General features: G+C 39.8%; 1 protein-coding gene across 3 annotated transcripts in view; it reads right to left on the minus strand.

Annotated features, from left to right (window-relative positions):
- Positions 1 to 7,534, minus strand: part of NUDT3 (nudix hydrolase 3) — a 127,574-nt gene that overhangs the window by 74,122 nt on the left and 45,918 nt on the right. The window lies entirely within an intron of this gene.

The raw sequence follows: 7,534 nt of genomic DNA on the forward strand, positions 1-7,534 counted from the left end.
ATTGGCAGGTTATATGAAAAAAACAGAGACTAAACATTGTTGGATTACAATGTTTCAATATAACCGGGGTATTTCTGTAAATCTCCCCCACTCCCACAGGCCTTGTCTATGCTGAACGAAAACAGACTAATCCTGGGGGGAAATAAATAATAACAACAGCAGGTAGTATTTATTCAGTGCCAATTTTGTGCCAGGTGCTGGCATTTTACATATTCTATTTTTAATATACTCTTCCTAAATTTCAAACAACCATACAAGCTGGGTATTCTTCAGTACCTGCCATTATAGCAATGAGGAAGCCAAGACTTAGATGATTTGGTGATGTGGCAAAGGGCACAGAAAAAAAAAGGTCAGTGCTGAGCCAGGATTCAAAACACAGTCTACATGTCTGACTCTGACCACCAGGCCACTTAGAGCCTGTTATCCCCATGATATAGCTAGCTAGCCCTGTAAGAAAAACCCTCTGAAAACTGCCATCAGATAAAAGGAAAAGATGAAGAAGGCATCCTGATCTAATCTTGAATTCAAAACAAGGATTTGGGGCAGCCCGGGTGGTGCAGCAGTTTAGTGCCTGTCTTCGGCCCAGGGTGTGATCCTGGAGACCCGGGATCGGGTCCCATGTCAGGCTCCCTGTATGGAACCTGCTTCTCCCTCTGCCTGTGGCTCTGCCCGCCCCCCCCTCATTCTCTCTGTGTCTCTCGTGAATAAATAAATAAAATCTAAAAAAAAAAAAAAAAAAAAACCCACAAAACAAGGATTTGGACCAGTTTTATGAGCAGAGACTATTTGCTTGTTTATTATATCTTTTCTGGAGGCCAGAGCTGTTTTCTACATAGAGGAGACCTGTGAATTCCTCTAATTATGCAACTTCTGTACACTTTCTTTTCTAAAAATGTTTATTAATAAATATAAAAAAAAAGGGATCCCTGGGTGGCGCAGCGGTTTAGCGCCTGCCTTTGGCCCAGGGCATGATCCTGGAGACCCGGGATCGAATCCCACATCGGGCTCCCGGTGCATGGAGCCTGCTTCTCCCTCTGCCTGTGTCTCTGCCTCTCTCTCTCTCTCTGTGTGACTATCATAAATAAATAAAAATTAAAAAAAAAAATAAATATAAAAAATGGCTACTAATTCACAATATGATGCTCTGTAATTTTTCACATGTTTAGATACCACCATAATCCAAGTAATTCATCACTAAAGCATTTATTCTATAAACAACTGTTGTGCTCGCTTCGACAGCACATATACTATATAAACAACTTTGTCCAGTGGCGCCTGGGTGGCTCAGCCGGTTAAGCGTCTGCCTTCAGCTCAGGTCATGATCTCAGGGTCCTGCAATCAAGCTCTGCATCCCCTCAGGCTCCCTGCTCAGCATGGAGTCTGCTTCTCCCTATCTTTCTGCCCTCCCTCTGCCCCGCTCATGCTCTATCAAATAAATAAAACCTTAAAACAAAAACAAAAACAAACTATTGTCCAGTTATCACTTGCTTATAAAGGAAGTGAGGCACGGAGAAAGGGGGGGTGAGTGGGAGGCAGAGATGTATAAAAATATAGAAAGCCTACCTCTGAACAGCCCACTCTCATGCAAGGATTGGCAAACTGTGGCCCATGGACCAAATTCAGCCTACTGATGGTTTTTGTATGGCCCATGACCTATGAATGGTCTTTACCTAAAAATGGTTTTCAAATGTTTGAAAAAGTCTAAAGAAGAGTATTTGGGAACATGTGCATTTATACGAAATTCAAATCACAGTGTCCATAAATAAAGTTTACTGGAGCATAGCCATGCTCATTCATTTACCTACAGTCTATGGCTGCTTTCAGGTTACAAGGGAAAAGCTGAGTAGTCCTGGTAAAAATCAGGTGTGCACAAAGCACAGATATTTTCTATCTGGTCCTTTACAGAAAAACTCTGCCAAGCCTTGATCTAATGAAGGGCCCAATAGCTACAACATCATGTTGATAAGGCTTATGAGAGGAGAGAAGACTCTGAGAGGGTCCCAGAACACTTCTCCAAAAGGAACCTGTGAACTGGGCCAAGAGGACTTTCCTGTGCCCAGGAAGGAGAGGTGCTCCAGAAAGGGGACTGCAACTGCCAAGGCACAGTTGTGGAAACAGTGTGTTATATCCCAGGAATGCTGAGAAATCCGAGTAGTTTGATAATGGTATAGGGTGCATGATGGGAAAGAAAAAGAGAGGAATGGAGGAGACTGATAAATTAGACTGGAACCATATAAAAAACTCCATTTTTGCATTACCAAAGAGTTACAGCAACTGAAGGCAACTGGGAATCCTCCTTGGTTTTTGAAGAGGAAAATGGCAATTTCATTTGTTTGAGAAGCCTACTGAATCTGAAAGGTAATGAGTGATGGGCTATTCGAAACAGAGAGGTCTGGTAATCAGCATCCTTGAAGACGGGGAGCAAGTGGCTAAGTCATATTTAGGGGTGAGCGACGGCAGGGGCTGTTAACTAATCAGAAATATGGGTGCTGTGAAAGGGATGTGGAGGCTAAGGCATTTTACTGGAGTCAACAGGCAGACAGAGATACCCATTTTTCAAGAGACAGAAACACAGGAGGGGAGAAGATGGGAAAAGAAAAAAAATTTGAGGCACTAGGAGAAGTTTCCTGTACTCCATGTGATGAGAACTTCACAACCTCAATTTAAATTTCCATTTGAGGGATGCCCGGGTGGCTCAGTGATTAAGTGTCTGTCTTCGGCTCAGGGCATGATCCTGGAGTCCCGGGATCAAGTCCCACATTGGGCTCCCTGCATGGAGCTTGCTTCTCTCTCTGCCTATGTTTCTGCCTCTCTCTCTATGTCTCTCTCATGAATAAATGAATAAAATCTTTAAAAAAATTAAAAAATTTTTCCATTTGAAAGCATTCACCCCAGAAACAATGACTGCCTCTGTATAGTACAATTGGTGGCACTAAGGAGGAGAAGGCATTTTCTTTAAAGGCATTTCTTTAAAATCTCATGTACAGCTTGAATATTTTAGAACAAGCATTTAAGATTTTTATAATTGGCCAAGAAAAATGCCAAGCATTATTCCCTAGGAAATTTCTGAAAACCAAATAAGAGTGAATGAAATATTTAGAACGTTCAAGTTTCCTGAGGTCATTAAAACAAACAAAGCCACAGCAACAACATTCCTGACATCCATAAGCTGCATTATTTTCCCACACACGATCTTAGAACTGTAGGAATACACTGTAAAATCACTGTTTATCAATAACACTGATTTTGCTGAGCCATACACAAATGATGTCTTCCAAAATGCAGGTTCATAAAAAACGATGCTCCTGCAGATTCAAAGGCAGGTATGTATCTTGTCCCCAGAGTAGCAGGAATGTATCAATCACATTTCAATCTAACTTGAGATGGCAAAGTTTAAAACCATACTTGTATGCTGTCTACTTTATAGAGGAGGGCAGTCAGAGACTTGGCTTATAAATCGGCCTCACACCAATTCGCCACACGACTGAAAAAAAAACAAAACAAAACCCCACAGACTTCAACTTTCTCAGTTTTAAAATGAGGTTGTTCAAATAATCTCAAAATCCTCACCAGCACTGACATTCCATTGTTCTAAATTTACACAGGTGTGTGTGCCTGGAAGAGTGGTTCCTAATTCTTTTTATTTTTTATAATATATTTTTTTTAGTGGTACACACTACACTTGTTAAAATAGTACAAAAGGACATTCCGTGAAAAGTAAGCCTTCTTTCCTACATCTGACCCCAGAGGCACTTCTTATGAAGACTTCTTGAGATATCTTAGCATATATGAGTATAAATAGATACATATTATTTTTTTCTTTGTTACCTCAAATAGTAAGCCATCACATACACTGTCCTTAGTTTTTCACTTTAATCGCAGAAATCATCGTATCATTACATACCAAAGAAACTCCTTTTTTTTTTTTTTTAATTTAGTTATGAGAGACACACAGAAAGAGGCAGAGACATAGGCAGAGGGAGAAGCAGACTCCCCACAGGGAGTCCCAAGACCCCAGGATCATGACCTGAGCCAAAGGCAGCCGCTCAACCACTAAGCCACCTAGGTACCCCTCCTGTTTTTTTTCTCTTAATGGCCATGCGGTAATTTTAAAAACTGCTTTATTTTAGAAAATTCCAAACATACACAAAAGTAGAGGAAAAATATAATGAATCTCCACATATTCATTACCCAGCTTTAGTAATTATTAACATTTTGCCTATCATGTTTTATTTGCCTAAACCCCATTCCCAGAGTAGCTTAAAGCAAATCCCAGACATCGATATATTTCATCACTAAATACTCCAGTTACATTATCACTAACGGATAAGGACTTTTAAAAAATATGATCATGAGGCGCCTGGATGGCTCAGTTGGTTAAACATCCAACTCATGATATCATGGTGGGGAGATCAAGCTCCGCATCATGCACCCTATCTCCTCAGGTCAGCAAAGAGTCTGCTTGAGATTTTCTCCTCTTCCCTGTCCCTTCCCCGACTCTTGCATGTGTGCATTCTGTTCTCTTTCTCTCTCTCAAATAAATCTTTAAAAAAATATATAACCACAATGTCATTATTAAACCTAGCAAATGAGTAATTGCTTATAATCATCTAATAAACAGGCCATATTCAAATTTTTCCAATCGTTTAAAAAATGTTATTTTACAATTGATTTATTTTTTTTAAGATTACTTATTTACTCATAGAGACACACACACACATACACAGAGAGAGAGAGAGAGAGAGAGAGAGGCAGAGAGAGAGAAGCAGGCACCATGCAGAGAGCCTGACGTGGGACTCGATCCAGGGTCTCCAGGAGCACACCCTAGGCTGCAGGCGGCGCTAAACCGCTGCGCCACTGGGGCTGCCCTCAACTGATTTATTTAGATAAAGATCCCAAAGAAGTCCAATCATTGCATTTGGTTGGTATGACTCATAAGCCTTAGTCTAAAGCAGTTCCCCCTCCTGGCCCATGGTTTTCAAACCATTTATTTGTTGTAGAAAACATTTATCTTGTAGGATTTCCCAACTTCCTGCTTTTTCTAGTGCCTTCCCTCTGTGGTAATATTCAACTTGGTCCTCTCTCTCCCACAGTTCCTGTACTCAGGTGGGAAGATCTTGAAGCCTAATCAAGTTTGTTTTTATTTTGGCAAGAAAACTTCACTGCCAGTGCCACATACTTGCTATAGCACTGCATTGTCAGACAATAAGATTTGACATCAGCTTTAATGATGAGATGAAACTGGTGTCAAGAGCTCCCATGTGATCTATCCATGACAGAGCTCACCGTCAGCCTTTCTTTGACTGGTTGTAGCATCTATTAATGATACCCATTCTATATCCATAACTGCATTAGGGAATACAAATGATAATTTTCTAATTCTATCATCCCTTTTATATTAACTGAAATTTCCACAAAGAAGAAACTTCTTCACTGACTGATTATCCTAACAGAGGAAAGGTAAGATAAATGCTTTTTTCCTCCTCCTAATTCACTAATTTTTAGAAAAATGAGAGTGTCCAAGCTACCTCCAAATATTTTGTTGTTACTCTTGTTACTGTGTTAATACTTCCTATGTTTCAATCGATTGTAGTCATTAGTTTTTTTTTTTTTTAAGATTTTATTTATTTATTCATGACAGACACACAGAGAGGGAGAGGCAGACACAGGGAGAGGGAGAAGCAGGCTCCACGCAGGAAGCCCAGACGCGGGACTCAATCTTGGGTCTCCAGGATCCAGCCCTGGGCTGAAGGCGGCGCTAAACTGCTGAGCCACCAGGGCTGCCCTGTAGTCATTAGTTTTTTGGTTCTCCCACCTTTAACCAGCAAGAGCTAGTTCTAGCTAGTCTAGCAAGAGCTGCTTCAGGTTGGATTCCGTCTTTTTCAACTAGCACTTAATTATAACAATTTTCAAATATACAGTTAAGTTGAAAGAACCATATGGTAGCCACCCACAGGCTTACCACATATATCCTAACAGTAATGTTTTACAAATCTTGTTTATCTCACATATTTTTGACATAAGTCTTTAATCTTGTATAGCTGTCTGCTTTTTTGTCACGGTCACATCTCAGGGTCATTGTAAGCACTGCCTGCCCCAAATCTGAATTTAGCTGGTTCTTAGTGGGAAATGATATTTAGAGGCCTCAATTTAGGTACTGGCACTGTTGTGTTGTCATTGTTTCTAAAGCCTTTCATTTTCAATGGCAGATAGGAAATATGTATTATTAGAACGGAAACAATAGGGGCACCTGGGTGGCTCAGTCGGTTAAGTGTCTGCCTTTAGCTCAGGTCATAATCCCAGGGTCTTGGGGTCGAGCCGCATGTTGGGCTCCCCACTCAGCGAGGAGTCTACTTCTCTCTCTCTCCCTCTGCCTCTCCCTTGGCTGGTGCTTTCACTCTTTTTCTCTCTCAAATAATAAATACTTTTTACAAAAAAAATGAAAATAGGATAATTGAAGAGAAAAATGAATTATGGGTTATGCTGATATTTCCATTTCAGATTTAGAGTTACTGAGCTTTTGGGGCACCTAGCTGGCTCAGATGATGGAGCATGCAACTCTTGATCAGAGGGTTGAGTTTGAACCCGTGGTGGGTGTAGAGATTACTTAAAATCTTTTAAAAAGTTTACTGAGCTTTTAACTAATTGGATTTTATGCTTACATATATTTTTTATCCTAAAAGATAACATTAATATAATTATCTGAGTTGTCCTGTAATATAATAGTTTCAAATCAATAGCACTATTAGCTATAAAACCACTAACTACAGTTCAAGGTTCTTTGTAGTTCTTCTTAGCTTAAGGATAGATCCTACTAGAGATGTTCAATCAAAACACTGTTTTAAAGTCACATGAAAGATTTACCTTCTGTACAATTATGCCACTAACTTGATACACAAATTCGTTTTTTCATTTATAGGAAATACATTTTGTTGTAACTGAATTATTATTCACACTCACTGGAACTTACAGACTGTCAGGGCACAGCTCAATGAGTCTGACTAATGCATGCACCTGATCCCATATACATTCCTATAAGGATACATGTTTCCATCTTCCCAGAAAGTTCCCTGTGACTCTTTCCTGTCAATGCCCCCAACCCAGAAACAATCGCCATTGTGATTTATACCATCATAGATTAGTTTTGCCTGTTCTGGGTCTTCATATAAATGAAATCATACATATCTCCAACTGGGGACTTTATGATATGGTTGTACCACAATTTATTTAATCACACGTCTTGACGGACATTTTGGGTATTTCCAATTTCTGCTATTAAAACAATGCTACAATAAACAGCCCTATACACAAATCACTTTCCAAATGTGAATATACTGATAGAATTCATAAATTCATTCCCTCATTAAACTAACAGCCATTGAATATCTACTCAGGGCCAATCACTGTCTAAGCACTGTGGAGACAGCAATAAGCATAACAAAAGCCCTGTTCTTTTGGAATGTACAATCTAATGGAAGACGACAGACAATAAACTAAAATAAAGTCAGGTGATCAGAAATACTAATAAGAAGAA

This window comes from Canis lupus, chromosome 12 (assembly GCF_003254725.2).
Source record: "Canis lupus dingo isolate Sandy chromosome 12, ASM325472v2, whole genome shotgun sequence".
NCBI lineage: Eukaryota > Metazoa > Chordata > Mammalia > Carnivora > Canidae > Canis > Canis lupus.